This window comes from Oncorhynchus mykiss, chromosome 25 (genome assembly GCF_057628025.1).
Source record: "Oncorhynchus mykiss isolate SJ-2025 chromosome 25, ASM5762802v1, whole genome shotgun sequence".
In the NCBI taxonomy this organism is placed as follows: Eukaryota; Metazoa; Chordata; class Actinopteri; order Salmoniformes; family Salmonidae; genus Oncorhynchus; species Oncorhynchus mykiss.
Window position 1 is genome coordinate 38,813,680 of NC_143046.1, and position 25,843 is coordinate 38,839,522.

The window sequence follows — 25,843 nt, forward strand, 5'->3', positions numbered from 1 at the left end:
ATCATACCATTGTTCAATCGAACTGGAACTGAATGCCTTGATTCCTGTCTGCCTGCTTTATATAGCAAGCCACGGCCACGTGACCTCACTGTCTGTAAGAAAAAACTAAGCGGGGTGGTGTACGTAATGAACTGGCCAGTGAGTGTGCGTGCTTGGGTGTTCAAAGTCCCTAACCTGATTGGCTGCCAATGTTTTTTTTTTTATAATTAAATTCAACAGTGGGAAGTGAAGTTGCACCTTCACAGTACCAATTCCCTAGTACTTATGCATGAATGACAAGGCACTTCAAAATTGAGTCTGACAGATGACTAACAATGGTTGCCATTGAAGGACAGGGACATGTGAGAACGTTTGGTACAGCAAGATGCAAACAACAATGCACCTACGCAGTCAAGGTTTGGTTCATATTGTACCATTTTTTTCCACACTGGATCGACGCAGAGAAAATTGTCATCTTTCACCCTGGATTTCCCTTTGAAATTCTAACCGACAAGCCATTAATGATATTTGCATCAACCAGAAGTAGAACAAAAAAAAAAATATATATATATATATATATATATATATATGTCTCACAGAGTATCCTGGCTTATCTAACATGAAAACCTGATTACTAGGCTCTTTACTTGCATAACATGAGGTATGAGTGTTTTTCTTCTATTAAAAAAAGAACACTAATCAAGACATCAAGGACACCCTATCTCAACAGAACTGGATCAATTTAGATAATGACATCGAAAGAACATCATGAGACATGTTATACAGGGAAAACACGAGTGACTACCCCAATTGCCCTCGATATGTCTGGTGTTAGGTTCTCAAAGGTGCAGTATATGAAAGTCACACAAGTAGGTAACAATGGGAAAACTGATATCATTGTTCAAGGTGGGTTAAGCCAGAATGCAAATAGGACCCCATGGTGTTATGATCAGGGCATGATAGGCTTTAAACTGTATAAAATGAGACGCAATTCTATGTGAGCCATGCATGTTGTCCCCACGAGGGAGATGGGTAAATATCATGGTACAGCTATATGGACACTCAATCACTGTGGTACATTTACAAATATTATGATGAATAGATTTGAAACGTGTACCTGTCACGAATCCCACCGAAGATGGTACCTCTTCCTGTTCGGGCAGCGCTCGGCGTCGCCGGCCTACTAGCTGCCATCGATTCCCTTTTTTGATTCTGTTAGTTTGGTCTGATTGTTTACACCTGTTTTGAGTTTAGTTTTGTTTGTGGGCTATTTAAGGGCACTAGGCCCGCTGGCTTTGTGCGGGCTTGTTTTCTGTTCATGGTGTTGGATTAATTGTGGATTCTATTTTTCCGGACAGTTTAGTCCTGTTTGTTTGGACTGGGTATTTTATGCGCCCTTGTGTTTGGCATGTCCGTTTTCACTGTCTTTGGAATAAAGATCCACCTTCTGAACTACCTGCTCTCTGCACCTGACTCCTCCACCCACTACTCCTAGAAGCCGTTACAGTATCTCATTATGGTAAATGGTGAAATAAGTATAGCCAGTTATAATTGTAATGGCTTAGCAGACAATAATTAAAGAAAAACAACAGTTACCTGGCTGAAAGAGAAGGAATATAATAATGGTTGTTTACAGGAAACTCATTCAACAATTTCAGATGAAGGTGAGTGGAAAATGGTCTGGGGGGGGATGAAATATACAGTGCCTTGCGAAAGTATTCGGCCCCCTTGAACTTTGCGACCTTTTGCCACATTTCAGGCTTCAAACATAAAGATATAAAACTGTATTTTTTGTGAAGAATCAACAACAAGTGGGACACAATCATGAAGTGGAACGACATTTATTGGATATTTCAAACTTTTTTAACAAATCAAAAACTGAAAAATTGGGCGTGCAAAATTATTCAGCCCCCTTAAGTTAATACTTTGTAGCGCCACCTTTTGCTGCGATTACAGCTGTAAGTCGCTTGGGGTATGTCTCTATCAGTTTTGCACATCGAGAGACTGAAATTGTTTCCCATTCCTCCTTGCAAAACAGCTCGAGCTCAGTGAGGTTGGATGGAGAGCATTTGTGAACAGCAGTTTTCAGTTCTTTCCACAGATTCTCGATTGGATTCAGGTCTGGACTTTGACTTGGCCATTCTAACACCTGGATATGTTTATTTTTGAACCATTCCATTGTAGATTTTGCTTTATGTTTTGGATCATTGTCTTGTTGGAAGACAAATCTCCATCCCAGTCTCAGGTCTTTTGCAGACTCCATCAGGTTTTCTTCCAGAATGGTCCTGTATTTGGCTCCATCCATCTTCCCATCAATTTTAACCATCTTCCCTGTCCCTGCTGAAGAAAAAAAAATGTTTGACAGTGGGGATGGTGTGTTCAGCTGTGTTGCTTTTATGCCAAACATAACGTTTTGCATTGTTGCCAAAAAGTTCAATCTGGTTTCATCTGACCAGAGCACCTTCTTCCACATGTTTGGTGTGTCTCCCAGGTGGCTTGTGGCAAACTTTAAACAACACTTTTTATGGATATCTTTAAGAAATGGCTTTCTTCTTGCCACTCTTCCATAAAGGCCAGATTTGTGCAATATACGACTGTTGTCCTATGGACAGAGTCTCCCACCTCAGCTGTAGATCTCTGCCGTTCATCCAGAGTGATCATGGGCCTCTTGGCTGCATCTCTGATCAGTCTTCTCCTTGTATGAGCTGAACGTTTAGAGGGACGGCCAGGTCTTGGTAGATTTGCAGTGGTCTGATACTCCTTCCATTTCAATATTATCGCTTGCACAGTGCTCCTTGGGATGTTTAAAGCTTGGGAAATCTTTTTGTATCCAAATCCGGCTTTCAACTTCTTCACAACAGTATCTCGGACCTGCCTGGTGTGTTCCTTGTTCTTCATGATGCTCTCTGCGCTTTTAACGGACCTCTGAGACTATCACAGTGCAGGTGCATTTATACGGAGACTTGATTAGACACAGGTGGATTGTATTTATCATCATTAGTCATTTAGGTCAACATTGGATCATTCAGAGATCCTCACTGAACTTCTGGAGAGAGTTTGCTGCACTGAAAGTGGGCTGAATAATTTTGCACGCCCAATTTTTCAGTTTTTGATTTGTTAAAAAAGTAATATCCAATAAATGTCGTTCCACTTCATGATTGTGTCCCACTTGTTGTTGATTCTCCACAAAAAAATACAGTTTTATATATTTATGTTTGAAGCCTGAAATGTGGCAAAAGGTCGCAAAGTTCAAGGGGGCCGAATACTTTCACAAGGCACTGTACATCTCCCATGGACAAAGAAACACAAACGGGGTGATAGTAATTAACAGTAATTTTGATCCAAATGTACAAATTGCCCAAACAGGTCCGCAAGGTAGATGGAATATGTTAAATATGTTTTTGGACCATAAACTTTACGGACCAAATAATGATGATCCACACTTGTTTAAAAATATATATTATAAATTATCAACCCTGCAAGAAACTCTATTATTATGGTGGGAGATTATAATACTGTTTTAAATACCTCAATGGACCGTAAAAGGAAATCACACTACAAACTTTCACCCTCATGTTCTTAAGGAAATTATGAATGTCATGGATATATTGGAACTTGTGGATATATTGAGGCTTAAATATCCTGACCTAGTGAGATATACATGGCAGAGGCTCAATCAAGCTAGTCGTCTTGACTTCTTTTTTATGTAATTTTCGTGGGCACCAAAAGTTTAAAAAGTGTTGATAGGGAATAGAATGCGGTCGGACCATCAGATAATTGGCAAATACATTACTCTTCCTGAATTTCCACGAGGGCGGGGATATTGGAAATGTAATCAAAGCCAATTGGATGAGAACTTGTTTTTAACTAGGACAGAGGAATGTATAACTGAATTGTTCCGACGTAACACAGTGTGGTAGACCAGGGGGTTTGGTCAAGACGTTTACACAGATCAGACATGGACAGAGTAGGACTGGCTCGGTTTCAAGGGTGTTTATTTAACTTGGGTAGGGGGCAGTATTTTCACCTCCCGATGAAAAGCGTACCCAAAGTAAACTGCCTGTTACTCAGGCCCAGAAGCTAGGATATGCACATAATTGATAGTGTTGGATAGAAAACACCATCCAGGAAGTGGAATTAATTTCATGTGACTGTTTTTCAACTCAATGCCTAAGGAGAATCCAATGGGTTAGGAATCAGATTACAGTTCCTAGTGCTTCCACTAGATCTTTAGACATGGTTTCAGGCTTTTATTTTAAAAAAAACAACGAGTAAAAAGCCATTTTGGTCAGAGGAAGTAGGCAGACCTGATTTGGGCGCGGTCCCGTGAGCGCGCCATTTGTTATTTTTCCTTTCTATTGAAACCGGTATTGTCCGGTTGAAATATTATTGATTATAAAGACAAACAACCTGAGGATTAAATATAAACATACTTTGACATGTTTTGGCTAACTTTACTGGTACTTTTAGGATGTGTTCGTCTGCCTGTTGTGTCCGCTTTGGAGCCAGTGGATTACTGAACAAAACGCGTCAACAAAACTGAGTTTTTGGGAAAAAAAGGGGGACTTTATCGAACAAAACAAACATTTACTGTGTAACTGGGAGTCTTATGAGTGTAACCATATGAAGATCATCAAAGGCAAGTGATTAATTTTATCGCTATTTCTGACTTTCGTGACTCCTCTACTTGGCTGGTAAATGTTTGTATGCTTATTTACACGGGGCTCTGTCCTCAGATAATCGCATGGTATGCTTTTGCCGTAAAGCCTTTAAGAAATCTGGATTAACAAGAAGTTCATCTTTAAGCCGATGTATAACACTTGTATATTATGTGAATGCTTATTATGTGTATTTCGAATTTGGCGCTCTGCAATTTCACTGAATGTTGGCCAGGTGGGACGCTAGCGTCTCCAACTATACAGAAGTCACCTTTCTTCCCCCAGTCCCTCTCTTTTGTGTGCTGCCTTCTGGCAGCTTAATGGGACTCTTACATCAGCCCTTAATTACCCATCAGCTCCAATTAGTCCTGGCCGGAGAGCCCGTCGAGACCTGGCACGTCCAGCAGAGGGAGCCATCGCCCCGTGATGTAGACTCCGTCTGCCACCAGGCCTAAACGAGTCTCCCCCTGGTGGCTGACCTGCTGTACGTCACAACAGTTACAGCAAATCCGCTTATTGTATGAGACTCTTTTAAATGTGCCTTTAGAGCCCATGCAATTCAGTACTCATCTCTAAAACAAAAGCAATTTAGGTCAAAGGAGTCCATACTAACAAAGGATCTAGAAGGTCTAACAGAACAGATAGATGGCAATAAAAGCTGTATCAATGAGGCTCAGTGTCTGGTCACACCCTGGTCTTAGTATTTTGTGTTTTCTTTATTATTTTGGTCAGGCCAGGGTGTGACATGGGTTATTTATGTGGTGTGTTTTGTCTTGGGGTTTTTTGTAGGTTATGGGATTGTGGTATAGTATAGTAGTCTAGGAAAGTCTATGGTTGCCTGGAGTGGTTCTCAATCAGAGGCAGGGGTTTATCGTTGTCTCTGATTGGGAACCATATTTAGGCAGACATATTCTTTGAGTGTTTTGTGGGTGATTGTTCCTGTCTCTGTGTTTGTTTGCACCAGATAAGGCTGTTTCGGTTTTTCACGTCACGTTTCTTGTATTTTGTATTGTTCGTTATCATTTTTATTAAAGATGTTTAATAGTAACCACACTGCATTTTGGTCCTCCCCTCCTTCGACAAAAGAAAACCTTAACACTCAGGATAAGTCAGAAGAAAAACAAAAATAAATGTAGGAACTTTTTCAAGAAAGATCAAGTGTAATATATAATAATAATAATACAGCATACTGGATGGAATATGGGGGAAAATGCACCAAATCATATTTTATATTCAACATAGAAATGCTACAAAAACGAATTGACTGAAACTTGTTACAAATGACGGAGTCACCTATGATTAACCAAATTACATTTTGAAAGAGGAAGTAAAGTACTTTAAGCGTATGTTTTCGTTTCAGGCTCCATCTCCTCTATCCGAAGCTAATTGTATGAATTATTTTTCTATTAATAATGTAAAAATAACAGCCGTACAGAAAGACTCATTTTAAGGCAAAATTACAGAGGAGGATCTTCTTGATTCAATTAAAGCCTTTAAATCCAGGAAAACTCCAGGGCAGGATGGCATAACAGTTGAGGTATACCAAACCTTTTTTGATATACTCAGAGGACCATTATTAGCATGTTTTAACCACTCCCATGTAAATTGTAGTTTATCAGACACTCAACAAGGTCTGATTTCATTATTACTGAAACAGGATACAAGTGGGAAATATATAGATCCAGTCCATTAAAAAAATTGGAGGCCCTTTACACTCCACTGACGATACATTGGAGATAATATAAGGCAACTACTGGAAACAATAGAACACCATGTGCAACGTCACAAACAGTTGCATGGCACCAAGAAAAGCCACTGCATTTCCCAATTTTTTTCAAAGAAAATGTCTTAGTTCGAGAGCATCAAAACCGGGATATATCATGGGTTAATTGTGACTGAATTTACAAATAATAATAAGTTATTTAGGATGCACGGTGGTTTATAGATCAGTCCGTCAGCAGTCGTCTGCACTGCCCAATGGAAACTCTGCTTGAACAACACGGTAAATGCTGGGGGGCACACAACGCATGGGTTGTCCTCTCTCTCTGTACTGCTAAATTACGCACCTCTCAATGTCTTTTATTCCCCTCTAATTGAGTGCTCTAATGCAACTGCAGGGCATGTGTAGTAGCATTATGAAAAAAGAAATGGCTCCTGTCCACATTGTCATTTTGTTTTGCATCTGTATGTCCTGTAGTAGCCCTAAGTTTAAAGTTAGGGGACAGTGGTCCGAAAAATTGTAGTCCCCCATTCCCGTTTTGGCGACAGAGCATGGCAATTAAAAAAATATGAGCCTACAAAACGCCCCATGGGCACAATATAGAACCGAATCGCTTCGATTTCCAGCCGGTGGATGAAAAATAAATAGTGTCTAAAATATTCAGGGGGATGTTATTAGTGTTGCGCTTCGTAGTTTCATCATGGCCAGGGCGCGGTCGAATGGTCGTAAGGTGTTTTGGGGGTTTAGCCATGCGCTCCTAAACCACTGCGAGGAGTAAGAGGGGAGAGAGAACAACAGAGAGAAAGAAAGGAGAGAGGGAAAACGGCAGAGAGAAAGAACGGAGAGAGGAAGAGGGGGAGAACATCAGAGAAAGAAAGGAGAGAGGAAGAGGGGGAGAGAGAACAGCAGAGAGAAATAAAGGCGAGGGGGAGAGTGAGAACAGCAGAGAGAAATAAAGGCGAGAGGAAGAGGGGGAGAGGGAGGAAGGGAAATGGAGAAAAGGAGAGACGGGCTGGAGGAAAAGCCAGATTCCCCTGCTGTTCGCAGCTCTGCCACTGTTGCTTTGGATTTGGTTCAAAACATGAAAAAGCACAGAGGAGAGGAGAATTCCTCGCATGGAACTCCCTTCCATCTCATATAGCGCAAGTAAAGCAACATCTCACGGCACAAAGTCTCTCCCCCATGTGACCACATTTTTATTTGTATATACTGACATGCATGCGCACACACACCCGCGCACACACACACAACCACCCACCCATCCACCCCCACACACACACACACACACACACACGAGGCAGACAAGGGGATAACATAGTACACAATGTCCAGTGGCAAATTAAACCCACTCAGTGGGCCAGTTTATTAGTTACACCCATCTCGTACCGGGTCAGACACCCCCTTTTGCCTCCCAGAACACACGCACACATTCTTTAGTTGTATTGTTTATTTTTCAAAATGTGTGTACATTTGTGTCTTTAGCTGTAGTTGTTTTGCATATATAAGTCTGTAATGTTTTAAATGTATGTAAAATTGCAAAGCATTTTTGTCTGTTATGTCTTTTTCGTTGTCTGTCAGACCCCAAGAAGACTTGCCGTGACCATTGGCGTCGGCTAATGGGGATCCTAATAAAAAAACAACGTAAAAAGAGTAGAGATCCATGGAGCTGTCTCGGACTCTCCTCTCCTACTGTACCGCTCATGTCATCCTCGATAAGGCCATCGGCCAATAACAGAAGAATAACAGTAATAAGGATATATATTTTGATTACATTAGATTGCAATGCACAGTAGGCTAACACTTGGCGAGGAGTGTTGGTCTCTGCTGTACATCTCAGAGGAACATTTATAAAAAATAACTTTAGGGAAATGTTTCCCACTGCCAGCCCAATTGTTAGTATTTTGCTGATTGTGTGTCTCTTTAGGTAGCTTGGATCTACACAAATGCAAGAGAGCTTTCTCTCCGTTGAGGTACGACTCTGCTGTTCCCATGCAAACTCACTGCAGAGTGAGGTAGAGTGTGTGTCCTCACTGGTAAAGCTTAGACGCTGAGGGCTTATGCCTGACGGTCACACATTGACACTAATACGAAAACACACTGGCATGCACACACACAATAGAATGAAAACAGATGACCCTTTTAACAGTAAATTACTCTCCATACCTGGCAACGTACATTGAATGGAATATGAACCATAACAGTCTAAGCCCTGTCTAAGCCGGGGGGGTGGGGTTCTACTAAGCTATATGGAATTGTTTTAAGAAGGTCATACCAAGATTCATTTAGCTGTTTGATTTTGAATTTTAAAAACATTTCTAAACATTTAAAAATCTATCCCTTGTCACCACTTTACAACCTCTCCCTAAGCCACCGAATTTTCACCAGACCTCATTGAAAGCAAAGGGATGAGTGACAGCGATAATAATCACTTTCCTGTGATCTTATGCTTTTTTCTTTTTTTGTTTCCCTATTTAACATTTCTTCATCACTCAGGCAGTCTCCACACCTGCTAGCAAGATGACACATTTTTATGTCTCACCTCTCCTCTTTCCGCCCCTCCCCCTCACTTCACAATCAATCTCTGTTTCCCCATCCCCACTCCATCAGCTCTGTATTCAAACATTCACCTCTTTCACCAGGAAGGAAGCTCGCTCTCCTTGATGGAAGTCTGTGTGCGTACATCAGTGTGTGTTTACCTCCATTCTAATGGAATAGGACAGGCAAATGATGTCACCTCTGCTCACATCAGACCCAATCGAGCATTTAAAATGGGCACCCTTTATAAAGTCCACCCAGCAGCCTGCCCTTTGTTAACTGGAGTCCATCACTCAGGGAACTGGGTATTTAATCACGGATAGGGATACAATTTGTCCGTCTGACTATCATGCAGCTCAATCTCGGCTCAGTTCCAGTTGTCTCTCCCCCTGAAAAGGTTCCTGGATAAGTGAGGAAGCAAGTAAACAAAGCCGAGAGAGAGAGAGAGAGCGATCTGGTCTGAGCTCAGCCACATCAATGCTGGAAATTGGAAGGTGAGATGAGAGGTCCCTAAGCAGATGTTTCAGGAAGATCTTTAACTTGAGTGAAAGGGGGCAGAGGTGGATGCTGACTGTAGTCTGACTGTTGTCAGTTAAGTTTGAAATGCACTACTTGGAAAAATCATGTCTTGCTTATGAAGACCACAGGCTCATGAGAGGTTGTGTTTCTAGTGTAGCGCTTCAACGTTTGTAGTTGAACTAAGCCACCTTTCTGATAATTAACAATAATATCTTCAGTGCCTAGTGAAAGTCTACACACCCCTTGCACAGTATGTACAATTTCCTGCCTTTTCGAACCCCTGTAGGCATCAGCAACGTACAGTCATGCATGCATATCTTTTATACGTGATGGAAGTGTGTGTCTGTGTGTGTCTGTGTGTTTACCTTCATTCTAATGGAATAGGACAGGCAAACGATGCCACCGCTGCTCACATCAGACCCAATCAGTCATTTAAAATGGGCACCCTTTATAAAGCTCCCCAGCAGCCTGCCCTGTGTAAACCGGAGCCCATCATCACTGAAGGAGCTGGGTATTTAATCACGGAGAGGGACACTATTTGTCCGTCTACCCCCAGGGAGCTCAATCTCGGCTCAGTTCGGTCTGTCTCTTCAAGGGAAAAGGCTCCTGAATCAGTGAGGAAGCAAGGAAACAAAGCCCAGCTCAGAGAGCTGGGGAGGACTAGCAAAATAGAATAGAAAAAGCAGGCGCACTGGCAAAACACGCTGGTTGACTTGAAACATACAAGACGAACTGGCACAGAGATACATGAAACATAGGGATAAATACACCGGGGAAAATAAGTGACACCTGGAGGGGGTGGAGACAATCTCTACGACAGGTGAAACAGATCAGGGTGTGACACTGCATTTGAGGAACAATGGGAATGTCATTCTGATTTGAAAGTTGATCAACTTGTAACCTCACTTTTGAGAAAATGGCCTTTGAATAGTTTGGTACCTACTGGAGAGCTCTTTGTCGACACCCTCTTAAGCTTTAGCCCCCACCCAAACTCTGACTATTTTACTCTCCCTAGCAGAGCTGGTTAGTCTGTTTTAATCTTATCCAGAGCGTTGGTGACTAACTGTGCTGCTGGCAACAATTGAATTACTCTTTTTTTGTTGACATGTACCGACACCGTCCATATTCAGCAGGTGTTGAACATTTGTAAATTCATCAGTTATTCTGCGCTCTGACACACTCAGACGAGAGTGCTCTGAAATCGGAATGGATGGCCAGACTGAATTTACGAATTGGTTACTTGCATAGTGGAGACTTTTCTTAAGACATGTAGCTAGATAGCTAGCTAAACAATGAACCATAATCACAACTCATGACGTTACTACTGTGCATGAATCTGCAGGTAGCTAACCAACATCTATCAACAGTTGTCGCAGTGACATTCTATTGAAATTGATACTTGCATAGTGGAGTCTTTTGTTGAGGCATGTAGCTAACGTACAATAAACCATAATCCCAACTCATCACGTTACTACCCTGCATGAATCTGCACGTACCTAACCAACGTCTAACAACAGTTGTCACAGTGATATTCGATTAAAATGGATAATTGCATAGTGGAGTATTTTGTAAAGACATGTAGCTCGCTAGCTAGCTAAACAATTAACCATAATACCAACTCATGACATTACTACTCTGCATGAATCTGCAGGTAGCTAACCAATATCTGAAAATGTAGCTGAGCTAGACTCTTACCCGTATACATAATTTATGGATGGACGGGTCTCCTGTCGGATGCCATGGTTGCCCTTAGTTTGAAGATGTAATCTGGAGACAGGTGTTTTCTCCATCTCCTTAGCTATCATACTCGAATTCCACTGATTTCAAAACTTGGCCCCCCAGAAAGTGGAGAGCAACTCTTATGCAGATTTACTAAGCAATACAAATTTTTTTAAGCCACTTTAGACAGGTTGAACTACAAATAATGACCAGCTCAAATAGACAGAACAGAGCTATATGGCAGACCAATCCAAACTCATCTCTCAGCATGTCCAGCCCACTCATCTCAGACAATCATGGCTAGCGGGAAGGTTGCTGACTTTTTCTGTAGCTAAACCAACTAGGCTCGTAATTTAACAACTGTATTTGTATTTACCAATGGCATACAAGTTTATTAAAGCACATGAAAGTTCATATGTTCGAGAAGGCATTTATGTCAAACCCATTTTGATTTTGAAAAAAGTTTACGTTCAAATGGCTCTCCTGTTTCCTATTAAAAAAATATTTTATGAAACATTGAATTTGGCCTTACTGCTATTTGTCCATAGAAATGCCTCAAATAACAGATTGTTACATTTAAAACAGATTGTAAAAGTGAGTCATCCAGTAAAATCTTACTTGAGTAAAAGTCTAAAAGTATCTGGTTTTAAATGTACAGTGGTGGAAAATGTATTAAATTGTCATAATTTATTAAACGTATGCAATACATCAAATTCCTTATAGTAAGCAAACCAGATGGTACACATTTATTTTTTTAAATGACGGACAAACAGGGGCACACTCCAACACTCAGACATGATTTACAAACGCAATATTTGTGTTTAGTGTGTCCGCCAGATCAAAGGCAGTAGGGATGACAACGCGTTATATTGATAGGTACATTAATTGTGCCATAGTGCTGTCATCTGAGCATTAGAAATATGACTAGTACTTTGAGTGTCAGGGAAAATGTATGGCCGTAAAAAGTACATATTTTCATTAGGAATGTAGTGGAGTAAAAGTAAAAGTAATCAAAAATATTATCACGTTTTAAGGAAGACCCAGATGCAGACAGTGTCGAAGTAACAAATGTTTATTACTAAAACAGGGGCAGGCAAAAAGACAGGTCAATGGCAGGCAGAGATCAGTAATCCAGATTAGAGTCAAACGGTACAGAACGGTTCTGTACCTTGCCAGGGTGTGACAAGGTACAGAACGGCAGGCAGGTTTAGGGTCAGGACAGGCAGAATGGTCAAACCTGGAAAACTAGAAAACAGGACCTATAGAAAAAGACGAGCAAGGGGAAAAACGCTGGTAGGCTTGATGGACAAAACAAACTGGCAACAGACAAACAGAGAACACAGGTATAAATACACTGGGGATAATGGGGAAGATGGGCGACACCTGGAGGGGAGTGGAGACAAGCACAAAGACAGCTGAAACAGATCAGGGTGTGACAAATATTAATGGTAAAGTACAGGTACCCCCAAAAAACTACTTAAGTAGTACATTCAAGTATTACTTGAGTACTTTACAACACTACGTGGAATGGATTTCCATGTAGTCATGGCCTTGTGTAGTACTGTGGGTTTCCTGGAGTCTGTTCTGGACTTGGGGACTGTGAAGAGGTGACATGTCTAGTAGGGTATACATGGGTTTCTGAGCTGTGGGCTCATTGTTTGAACAGACAGCTCGGTACATTTAACATGTCAATCCCTCTCACAAAGACAAGTAGTGATGCAGTCAAAAGTAGGGTCTGTAGGATTTGTTTTGTTGATAGCCTTGTCAAGAAAGCTGACCATCACTTTATTACGGACAGACCTCTCTCTCTCTTGGCAACCATTAGGTCAATATGTTTTGACAATGACCGTTTACAATCCAGAGTTACACCAAGAAGCTTAGTCTCCTCTATTTCCACAGTATTCATTACACGATTTAGTTGAGGTTTAGTGTTAAGTGAATGTTTTTTTCCCAAATACAATGCTTTTAGTTTTTTGAAATATTTACAACTAGCTTATTACTTGCCACCCATTCCAAAACTGACTGCATCTCTTTGATAAGTGTTGCAGTGAATTCACTTGCTGTGGTAGCTGACATCTATAATGTTCAGTCATCTGCATAAATAGATACATAGGCTTTACTCAGTGCCAGGTCATTAGTAAAGATTGAAAAAAGTAAGAGGCCTAGACAACTACCCTGGGGAATGCACGACTAACTGGATTATGTTGAAGAGGCTTCCACCCTCTGTGTTCTGGTAGACAGGTAACTCTCAAGCCACGATATAGCAGGGAATGTAAAGCCATAACATGTACGTTTTTCCAGCAGCAGATTTTGATCAATAATGTCAAAATCTACACTGAAGTCTAATAAAACAGGTCATAAACGCTTCTTATTATAAATGTCTTTCAGCTAATAATCAGTCATTTGTGTAAGTGCTGTACATGTTGAGTGCCCCTCCCTATAAGCATGCCGAATGTCAGTTGTTCATTTGTTTACTGTGAAATAGCATTTTATTGAAAACATTAATGAATGGAAACATGAATGGAAATGAAAATTTAGTGTCAACCAATCAGATTTAGAGTTGGCTATTGTACGCCTGCTGGCTGGCTCCAGTGTTACACAGGAGCCAGCTAGCAGGCGTAGTGCGAGCACGTCTTTTGATTGGATTACCAATATTGAGAGGCAGGTCCTATATGGGCAGGTCTATGCAGAACCTCAGAACTAGGAAACTGAATTTGATAAACAAATTAAATTTGCGTACTACTAAGCTGTTTTTTCAACCCACAATGGCGGAAGGAGGAGAAGATATCGATTTGGTCGAGGATATAATTATAACGCCATCCTCAAGACAAACTTTTCAAGAAAAGTTAGACATTGTCAGGAGAGGTCGCCCGACGCCGACGCTACAAAGCCTGTCACAGGCGGGAAAGGGGTTCGTTCGCCACTTTCAAAGTCCCAACTACGAGCGCAATCAATGGCTCACAGGCTCCGAGAAGCACTGCAAACTGTACTGCTGGGAATGCCAATTATTTGCAAGTGATAGATTTTGTGTTTGGAGCCACACTGGCTTTGCAAACTTGAGTTGTCTAACCAAGGCAGCAATGAGACACGGCTGGGCACTTACAAGCAATGGTGCTTTTGAAAACTTTTGGGGACACCCGAGTGGATCCACAGCTCAACGAACAAGCGCGCAGGGCAACGGGATCTGCACAATGAAAAGGTATTGTACTCTTCCCCTGCAATTCTCTGAATAAAAATGTCAATTTCAAGGTGACGCAACGCCTGGCTATACTGCGTTTCTGTCTAAATGTATAGTGCCATGTCATCATAATTATGGTAATAAGAGGTGGATTAATTCGGGCGGGACTGTGTAGGACCTCACTGAAGGCCCAGCCCCCAGGCCCACGGCACGCCACTGTATTACTGCATGGTCAGAGCTTGAAGCACAAGCATTTCGCTAGACTTGCATTAACATCTGATAACCATGTGTTTGGGACAAATCAAATTTGATTTGATTGGACCGACTTTGCGTCTCCAAAGACATGGCGGATTTCCACCAGTCTAATGTCCATTGCTTTGTGTTTCTTTGCCCAAGCAAGTCTCTTCTTCTTATTGGTGACCTTTAGTAGTGGTTTCTTTGAAGCAATTTGACCATGAAGGCCTGATTCTCACAGTTTCCTCTGAACAGTTCATGTTGATATGTCTGTTACTTGAAATCTGTGAAGCATTTATTTGGGCTTTCTTCTTCGGCATACATGGAAATGTTCTGAATTTTTAATTACTGACATGCCCAAAGTAAACTGGGATATGCATAGAATTGGTCACATTGGACAGGAAATACTCTGAAGTTTCTAGAACTGTTAGAATAATGTCTGAGTATAACAGAACTGATTTGGCAGGCAAAAACCAGAGGTTAATCCACCTGGAAACCTTTTTTTTTAGGTCACAGGCCATTTCAATGCTAGCCTATGGGATATACAAATAGATAGGACCCAGATTGCAGTTCCTATGGCTACCATTAGATATCATTAATCTTTAGACAGGGTTTCAGGCTTGTTTCTTGAAAAATTAGCAAGTAGTTGTAGTTTTTCCATGGTGTCTCTCAATAGAAAAGTTATCATTGGCCTGTGAATGAGGTACACACTCTTCGTTATTTATATTCACTATTGAACATACTATACTCCGTCCTAAATATTATAGTTTATTTAGATATTAGAGTACCTGAAGATTAATTAGAAACATCGTTTGACTTGTTTGGACGAACTTTACCTGTAACTTTTTGGATTTGTTTGTATGCATGTTGAACGAGTGGATTACTGAGATCATTGGCGTGAACTAAACTGACTTATTTTGGATATAGAGGAAGATCTTCAAAGGTAAGTGATTTATTTTATCGCTATTTGTTACTTTTGTGATGCCTGTGCTGGTTTGGAAAAGTATTTTGGTGTAGGGCGCTGTCCTCAGATAATTGCATGGTATGCTTTCGCCATAAAACGCGGTTGGTTTAAAAAGAAGTGAAGCTTTTAAATGATGTAGGACACTTGTTCATGAATGTTTAATATAACAATTTTGTAATTTGAATTTGGCGTGCACCAGCTTCACCGTATGTTGTTGATTTTGATCCCTTTAGCGGGATCTGTGCGCTAAGAGGTTTAATAACAAACATATGAAATTATGAGCTTAGTTGATTAAGCCACAGATAAAGACAGAAATCATCTCGCTAGCCATGATTGGCTGAGATAATGAGTGGGCTGGACATGCCAAGAGATGAGATTGGATTGGTCTACCATATAGCACGCTTCTGCCTATTTGAGCTTGTCAGTTTGTGTAGGTAATCCTGTCTAAACGCGCCTTTTTTTAATATATCGCGTAGTAAAACGTAACAGAAGATTCCACTATGCAAGTGTCCATTTCAATAGAATGTCACTGCAACAACTGTTTCAGAGCACTCTCATCTGAGTGTGCCAGAGTGCAGAATAACTGATTAATTTACAAACGCTCATCACCCGTTGAATATGGCCGGTGTCAGTAAACGTTGGCAAAAATGCGTAATTAAATTGTTGCCAGGAACACAGTTCCTGGCACCAATGCTCTGGATAACATGAAAACAGCCTAACCAGCTCTGATAGGGCGAGTAAAATTGTAATTTTGGGTGGGTGCTAAAGCTTAAGATGATTCTTATGGCATTGCACATGGTCAGTGTGAACCAGAGTGATTTGACACAACGGGCCAAGCAACCTGTACAAACAAAAAATAAATGACACAGAATGTCTTATTTAATTAAAGGAGTTGCAGTCTGGCATGAAGCGGTCAACCATGTATATGGTTAAGAGTCTAGCTACAGTTTCAGATATTATATGTTTCTAATTTTGTAAGAAAGTTGTTTTCATTGCAAGTTAAAGCTTACTGTTATCTAGCTGACGTTAGATGGCTGACTTGCTAGCTGACTTGGCTAGCTGACTTGCTGCCATTTTGCATTGTTAGTTATAGCCTAATGTTAGCTAGCTAACTAGCTTACATTGAACCTGTTTGGATAAGTTAAGATAGCTATGGCAATTGTTTTTTTGTTTGTTATTGCTAGTACTCTATGGATTAGGATTATGGTTTATTGTTAGCTAGCTACCTACAAGACACCAAGTTAAAGCTTACTGTTAGCTAGCTAGCTGACGACCAATCAAGTTAGCCAGGTGTGTCCGACGGTGATTAACCTTTTATGGCTGCAGGGGCAGTATTGAGTAGCTTGGATGAAAAGGTGCCCATTGTAAATGGCCAGCTCCTCAGTCTCAGTTGCTAATATATGTATACTATTATTAGTATTGGATAGAAAACTCTGAAGTTTCTAAAACTGTTTGAATTATGTCTGTGAGTATAACAGAACTCATATTGCAGGCAAAAACCTGAGAAATTCCACTTCCTGTTTGTATTTTTTTCTGGGGGTGGCAGATTTTCATCCAAGCTCTCATTGAAATTACAGCGACATATGGATGAGTTTTCACTTCCTACACCTTCCACTAGATGTAAACAGTCAATAGAACTTTGTCTGATGACTCTAATGTGAAGGGGGGTTGAATGAGACAGGAAACAGTCACCACTGCCACGAGTTGACCATGTTTTCACCATGCACGTTCACAGGGGAAGGACATGTGTTCCACCGGTCATATGAAGTCATTGTAATTCTCCGGTTGGAATGTTATTCAAGATATATGTAATCAACATTCTAAAGATTGATTCAGTACATCGTTTGACATGTTTCTACTGACTGTTACGGAACTTTTGGACATTTCGCCACGTTATAGTGGACACACTTTGTGACTTTGGAATTGTTTACCAAACGTGCAGACCAAAGTAGCTAATTGGACATAAATAACAGACATTTTCGAACATATCAAGCATTTATTGTGGACCTGGGATTCCTAGGACTGCATTCTGATGAAGTTCAAAGGTAAGGAAACATTTATCATGTATTTTCTGGTTTCTGTTGACTCCAACATGGAGGCTAATTTGGCTACTGTTCTGAGCTCCGTCTCAGACTATTGCATGGGTTGCTTTCTCCGTAAACTTTTTTTGAAATCTGACACAGCGGTTGCATTAAGAAGAGGTAAATCTATAATTCCATGTGTATAACTTGTATTATCATCTACATTTATGATGAGCATTTCTGTTGAAACGATGTGGCTATGCAAAATCACTTGATGTTTTTGGAATTAGTGAATCTAATACGCCAATGTAAACTCAGATTTTTTGATATAAATATAAACTTTATCAAACAAAACATGCATGTATTGTGTAACATGAAGTCCTATGAGTGTCATCTGAAGATAATTCAAGGTTAGTGATTCATTTACCTCTATTTCTGCTTTTTGTGAATGCTATATTTCGCTGGAAAATTGCTGTGCTTATTGTGGTTTGGTGGAGACCTAACATAATCGTTTGTTGTGCTTTTGCTGAAAAGCATATTTGAAATCTGACACTTTGGTGGGATGAACAACAAGATTAGCTTTAAAATGATGTAAAATACGTATGTTTTAGGAATTGTAATTATGAGATTTCTGTGGTTTGAATTTGTCTCCCTCTATTTTCACTGGTAGTTGTCATATCGATCCCGTTAGCGGGATTGCAGACATAACAAGTTAAGCTATGGTTGGCAACAACACCTGACTCCGTACTTTAGGCCACTGCTACAGATCAAGCAGTACCAGCACTTCAGGTGAATATAATTTTGATTGTATTATATGAGGTTATCCTTCTTATCAAAACTTGTGAGGTGAATTGATGTTGTGCAAGGTTGTAATATCTTCAAATATTTATTTTTTATTTCCTGTTTTACAGCTTTGATGCTCTGGAGCCTGGTGTTGTTGTCGCCAAGGAGCATATGGACTCAGTGGGGAGAAGGTTACAGCTACTGCGCAAAGTTGACATCCTTCCTCCCATAGATGGTTTGCCTATACAAGCACCACCTCGACTGGACACAGCTAGACAAACGTATATTTTTGAGAAGATCAGGGAATTTTGCGACTAAGAGGCTATGGACGTCACATGCCCTGCACCAAAGTCAAGGGCTGGACAGAAACAGGCTCTCAGAAAATAGATTCCCTTGTTCATGCATAGTTCGGACGAATCAGTCATCAGCACTATCTACAGTGCCTCTATTCACATGATTCTTTCCTAACACACAAGCCATACGTTGCTGCTACTATTTTTTTAATCCCGCTGCTTAGCCACTTTACCCCTGATGGGGCTGGCTTAAGAGGATGTGAAAAATGCTGATTGGGTGTAGACAAAGGAGAGCTCTCCAGTACTCAAACATTCAAGGGCCATTTTCTCAAAATTGAGGTTACAAGTTTATTAACTTTCAAAGCAGAATTACTTTCCCATTATTCCTCAAAAATGCAGTGTATGATATTCAATGTTGTAGCTTTGTGTCTCTGCTTTTATCCAATGTAAAAAACACAATTTCAAATGTTGCTACATAAGACCGAATCAAGATGGTCGGTCATATATGTTATTAAATGTGCAACATTTAGGAAATGCATTAGAATGTTTCACATTACAAATGTAGAGGGCACATCATGCGCTCAGACTGGACACAAATACACACACACACACACACACACACACACACACACACACACACACGCACACTCACTCAGCTGTGTCTCCATGTTTGCCTCTCTCCCTGTTTGCCACCGGCAATCTTTACTCATCCAACCGTATAATGACAGCGATAATTGCACAGACAGCAAGGGATAGTGCAGGAGAGGGAAAAAATAGCAAATAAATGCAATACTGTAGAGGTACTTTGGCACTTGACTTTCTCCAGGGTTGGTAGCAACGGTTAGTCCCGGACGTAGGTAAAGTAAAATAGAGATGGAGCTTGAGAGAACCAGAAGCTAGCCATTTAAAAGAGCAGAGCAGCACCTGTCGCCACAGTCCGTTCTGGCCCCAAAGGACGAGGTGGTTTCAAAGCTATTGTTCTGAACACTCCCACCAGAAGTGTTGAGCTGTGAGTAACAGACTCTCAAGCTAGCTGATCTGTCCACACGGTCTGTCTACGCTATACTGTATGTCCAGGATGACTCTGTCACTGAAAGCTTAATTATGCATAAAATTTATTGTTTTAGAGATTTGGCCTATTTTCATTTGAATATTGATAGATCCTTTCACTACATGTAGCCTAGTAGCAAATTGTATTGAGGTAGATGGGTCTCTGCTTAGCTTTTTTAGTATCCCCTTGAACCGTGCTATTTGGCATTGACACACGTATTCCTTTATTAATTAATAACTTGTTAATTCCGCAAACAAGTATTGAAATCCTCAATGCAGTAACTCTATCTAAAATCACAATATTTGCCATCAATCTTCCCGTGTGACTTTACGAGCTTCCCATTCAGCATTACATCCCATTCGACCTTGTCCCTACTATCAGATCGCTCCATGGAGAAAACAGTGTACCAACAACACATCTTCAGTAAACTATTACAGAGGAAGATGGATACAGTTTATCTGAAGCAATAAGCTTCAGTCAAGCCATGAGGGCCTGTTGGTATGAACATCTCCAGATGGGGCTGATAGATCAAAAGGCCAAATAGATGAGTGCTGGAGGCCTTGCATGCCCTGTTACAGCCCAATACAGCAACACGCCACGACTATTCATCACAAGCCGGTAGGGGGAAACGTAAAGGGTCATTTAGCAACACAGCAATCTAGAGATGAAGGATCTTAATTTGGTCAACCTGTTGCAGCATAACTTTCCTTTAAAACTTTGAGGATTCTGAAGTTTGTAATCTTCACTTTAAAGTGTCAGAATTGAATTTTCCTTATGAAAAGTATATTAATCCCTACAAAAATGGCCATTAATTATAAGCCACTTAATAATTCTGATTTCCTGTCGCTGCAAGATTATTTATCTTGCTGTAGCAAACTGTTAAAATTAAGATCCTACATCTGCAGCAATGCCACATTCCCCAAAATAGTTTTTCCTTAAGTTTTACGGTTGTATGAAGTTACTTGCATTGTCATTGTTGTCTTGGGTTATGAAGTATTACATACACTTAGGTTGGAGTCATTAAAACTCGTTTTTCAACCACTCCACAAATTTCTTGTTAAAAAAACTATAGTTTGTCAAGTCGGTTCGAACATCTACTTTGTTCATGACACAAGTAATTTTTCCAACAATTGTTTACAGACAGATTATTTCACTTATCATTCACTGTATCACAATTCCAGTGGGTCAGAAGTTTACATATACTAAGTTGACTGTGCCTTTAAACAGCTTGGAAAATTTCAGAAGAATATGTCATGTCTTTAGAAGCTTCTGATAGGCTAATTAACATAATTTGAGTCAATTGGAGGTGTACCTGTGGATGAATTTCAAGGCCTACCTTCAAACTCAGTGCCTCTTTGCTTGACATCATGGGAAAATCAAAAGAAATCAGCCAAGACCTCAGAATAAAATTGCAGACCTCCACAAGTCTGGTTCATCCTTGGGAGCAATTTCCAAACGCCTGAAGGTACCACGTTCATCTGTGCGAACAATAGAATGCAAGTATAAACACCATGGGACCATGCAGCCATCATATCGCTCAGGAAGGAGACTCGTTCTGTCTCATTGAGGTGAATGTACTTTGGTGCAAAAAGTGCAAATCAATCCCAGAACAACAACAAAAGAGAGAGAGAGTGAAGAGAGTGAAGATGCTGGAGGAAACAGTTACAAAAGTATATATATATATATCTACAGTAAAACGAGTACTATATCAACATAACCTGAAAGGCTGCTCAGCAAGGAAGAAGCCACTGCTCCAAAAAAGCCAGACTACGGTTACCTACTGCACATGGGGACAAAGATCGTACTTTTATGAGAAATGTCATCTGGTCTGATGAAACAAAAATAGAACTGTTTGGCCATAATGACCCTTGTTATTTTTGGAGGAAAAGGTGGGATGTTCGCAAGCCGAAGAACACCATCCCAACCTTGAAGCACGGGGGTGGCAGCATCATGCTGTGGGGGTGCTTTGCTGCAGGAGGAACTGGTGCACTTCACAAAATAGATGGCATCATGAGGAAGGGAAACTATGTGGATATATTGAATCAACATCTCAAGACATCAGTCAGGAAGTTAAATCTTGGTCGCAAATGGGTCTTCCAATGGACAATGACCCCAAGCATACTTCCAAAGTTGTGGCAAAATGGCTTAAGGACAACAAAGTCAAGGTATTGGAGTGGCCATCACAAAGCCCTGAACTCAATCCTATAGAACATTTGTGGGCAGAACTGAAAATGTTTGTATGAGCAAGGAGGCCTACAAACCTGACTCAGTTACACCAGCTCTGTCAGGAGGAATGGGCCAAAATCCACCCACATTATTGTGGGGTACTTGTGGAAGGCTACCCAAAATGTTTGACCCAAGTTCAACAATTTAAAGGCAATGCTAACAAATACTAATTGAGTGTATGTAAACTTCTGATCCACTGGGAATGTGATGAAAGAAATAAAAGCTGAAATAAATCATTCTCTACTGTTATTCTGACATTTCACATTCTTAAAATAAAGTGGTGATCCTAACTGACCTGTGACAGGGAATTGTTGATAGGATTAAATGTCAGGAATTATTAAAAACTTAATGTACATGTATTTGGCTAAGGTGTATATAAACTTCCCACTTCAACTGTAAATGTGAGATGCTGGTTGTATGTTTGTGTAGGTGGAGTATGGAATTGCTACGTGGATTCCATGGTTGCAAAGGTAATATTAAAGTGAACATGGCTTGCGGCTGTTGTTTGCGTGTTTATAAGAATGTGTATGCTATTGGCGTGTGTGGGTGGATCTGCAATGTTGTGTGGATATTATTGTGGCTGGTCATATTGACAGTGAGATACAGCAGGTTCAGTTTGTAATAAGGGCAGGATTTTATTTGCTATACAGTATATATTTATTTCCATTTCATAACATGCAGAGGCCTCATGCCCAAAGGGGGCAGAAGGGCACGTGCCCCCTCAGATTTTCCTGTTTTTAAAATGTTTTGATGTTAAATTAATTACTACTGTCATGTACTGTCATGTTGTCTTGTCTCTGTCCTTTCCCTTCACCCTGTCTCCCTCTGCTGGTCGTGTTAGGTTACCTTTTCTCCCCCGCTTTCCCCCAGCTGTCCCTTGTCTCCTCTAACTACCCATTCACCCCGTTCCCCACCTGTTCCCTTTTTCCCTCTGATTAGGTCCCTATATCTCTCTCTGTTTCTGCTCCTGTCCTTGTCGGATTCTTGTTTGTTTGTGTCATTCATGCCTGAACCAGACTGCCGTCATGTTTGCTGTAACCTTGTCCTGTCCTGTCGGAATCTGCCGGTCCATCTGAGCCTACCTATGTTTGGTAATTAAAGAAGCTCTGTTTAAGTTGATTCGCTTTTGGGTCCTCATTCACTCACCATAACAGAAGAATCCGACCAAGAATGGACCCAGCGACTTCGGATCCTCTCCACTCAGCCGTCGGGATCCAGGGAGCGATGCTAGGCAGACACGAGCAGGAAGTGTCTGCTGCTCGACATGCCGTTGAGACCCTGGCCACCCAAGTCTCCAACCTCACAGAACAGGTTCACCATCTCTGCCTCGATCCACCGGCCACTTCCAGGGCTTTCGAATCTCCGGAGCCCAGAATCAATAACCCGCCGTGTTACTCTGGGGAGCCCACTGAATGCCGCTCGTTCCTCACCCAGTGTGATATTGTGTTTTCTCTCCAGCCCAACACTTACTCCAGGAGCACTGCTCGTGTCGCCTACGTCATATCTCTCCTTATTGGACGGGCTCGTGAGTGGGGCACGGCAATCTGGGAGGCAAGGGCTGAGTGTACTAACCAGTATCAAGACTTTAAGGAGGAGATGATACGGGTTTTTGATCGATCTGTTTTTGGGGAGGAGGCTTCCAGGGCCCTGTCTTCCCTATGTCAAGGCAATCGATCCATAACAGACTACTCTATTGAGTTTCGCACTCTTGCTGTCTCCAGTGGCTGGAACGAGCCGGCCTTGCTCGCTCGTCTTCTGGAGGGTTTCCGCGCAGAGGTAAAGGATGAGATTCTCTCCCGGGAGGTTCCTTCCAGCGTGGATTCCTTGATTGAACTCGCTATTCGCATTGAGCGACGGGTTGATCTTCGTCACCGAGCTCGTGGAAAGGAGCTCGCGCTCTCCGTCGCCTCCCTCTCCGCATCACTACCATCTTCCTCTGCCGGCTCGGGTGCTGAGCCCATGCAGCTGGGAGGTATCCGCATCTCGACTAAGGAGAGGGAACGGAGAATCACCAACCGCCTCTGTCTCTATTGCGGTTCCGCTGGTCATTTTGTCACTTCATGTCCAGTAAAAGGCCAGAGCTCGTCAGTAAGCGGAGGGCTACTGGTGAGCGCTACTACTCCTGTCTCTCCTTCAAGATCCTGCACTACCTTGTCGGTCCATCTACGCTGGACCGGTTCGTCAGCTTCCTGTAGTGCCTTAATAGACTCTGGGGCGGAGGGCTGTTTTATGGACGAGACCTGGGCTCGGGAACATGACATTCCTCTCAGACAGTTAAAGGAGCCCACGGCCTTGTTCGCCCTGGATGGTAGTCCTCTCCCCAGGATTCAGCGTGAGACGCTACCTTTAACCCTCACTGTTTCTGGTAATCATAGTGAAACCATTTCTTTTTTAATTTTTCGTTCACCTTTTACACCTGTTGTTTTGGGCCATCCCTGGCTAGTTTGTCATAATCCTTCCATTAATTGGTCTAGTAATTCTATCCTCTCCTGGAACGTCTCTTGTCATGTGAAATGTTTAATGTCTGCTATCCCTCCTGTTTCCTCTGTCTCTTCTTCACAGGAGGAGCCTGGTGATTTGACAGGGGTGCCGGAGGAATATCACGATCTGCGCACGGTGTTCAGTCGGTCCAGGGCCACCTCTCTTCCTCCACACCGGTCGTATGATTGTAGTATTGATCTCCTTCCGGGAACCACCCCCCCCCGGGGTAGACTATACTCTCTGTCGGCTCCCGAACGTAAGGCTCTCGAAGATTATTTGTCTGTAGCTCTTGACGCCGGTACCATAGTCCCCTCCTCCTCTCCCGCCGGAGCGGGGTTTTTTTTTGTCAAGAAGAAGGACGGGTCTCTGCGCCCCTGCATAGATTATCGAGGGCTGAATGACATAACAGTGAAGAATCGTTATCCGCTTCCTCTTATGTCTTCAGCCTTCGAGATCCTGCAGGGAGCCAGGTTTTTCACTAAGTTGGACCTTCGTAACGCTTACCATCTCGTGCGCATCAGGGAGGGGGACGAGTGGAAGACGGCGTTTAACACTCCGTTAGGGCACTTTGAATACCGGGTTCTTCCTTTCGGCCTCGCTAACGCTCCAGCTGTCTTTCAGGCATTAGTCAATGATGTCCTGAGAGACATGCTGAACATCTTTGTTTTCGTTTACCTTGACGATATCCTGATTTTTTCACCGTCACTCCAGATTCATGTTCAGCACGTTCGACGTGTCCTCCAGCGCCTTTTAGAGAATTGTCTTTTTGTGAAGGCTGAGAAGTGCACTTTTCATGCCTCCTCCGTCACATTTCTCGGTTCTGTTATTTCCGCTGAAGGCATTAAGATGGATCCCGCTAAGGTCCAAGCTGTCATTGATTGGCCCGTCCCTAAGTCACGCGTCGAGCTGCAGCGCTTTCTCGGCTTCGCGAACTTCTATCGTCGTTTCATCCGTAATTTCGGTCAGGTGGCAGCTCCTCTCACAGCCCTTACTTCTGTCAAGACGTGCTTTAAGTGGTCCGTTTCCGCCCAGGGAGCTTTTGATCTCCTCAAGAATCGTTTTACATCCGCTCCTATCCTTGTTACACCTGACGTCTCTAGACAGTTCGTTGTCGAGGTTGACGCGTCAGAGGTGGGAGTGGGAGCCATCCTTTCTCAGCGCTCCCTCTCTGACGACAAGGTCCACCCATGCGCGTATTTTTCTCATCGCCTGTCGCCGTCGGAACGTAACTATGATGTGGGTAACCGCGAACTGCTCGCCATCCGGTTAGCCCTAGGCGAATGGCGACAGTGGTTGGAGGGGGCGACCGTTCCTTTTGTCGTTTGGACTGACCATAGGAACCTTGAGTACATCCGTTCTGCCAAACGACTTAATGCGCGTCAGGCGCGTTGGGCGCTGTTTTTCGCTCGTTTCGAGTTCGTGATTTCTTATCGTCCGGGCTCTAAGAACACCAAGCCTGATGCTTTGTCTCGTCTCTTCAGT

At 42.0% G+C, this 25,843-nt stretch overlaps 1 long non-coding RNA gene across 1 annotated transcript; it reads left to right on the plus strand.

Moving 5' to 3' along the window:
- Positions 1 to 17,068: 17,068 nt before the first annotated feature.
- On the plus strand, positions 17,069 to 22,377 carry LOC149971818 (uncharacterized). The gene is made up of 3 exons (XR_016491704.1): positions 17,069 to 17,551; positions 18,198 to 18,316; positions 18,439 to 22,377. It is a non-coding gene; the product is annotated as an uncharacterized LOC149971818 (long non-coding RNA).
- The last annotated feature ends 3,466 nt before the right edge of the window (positions 22,378 to 25,843 follow it).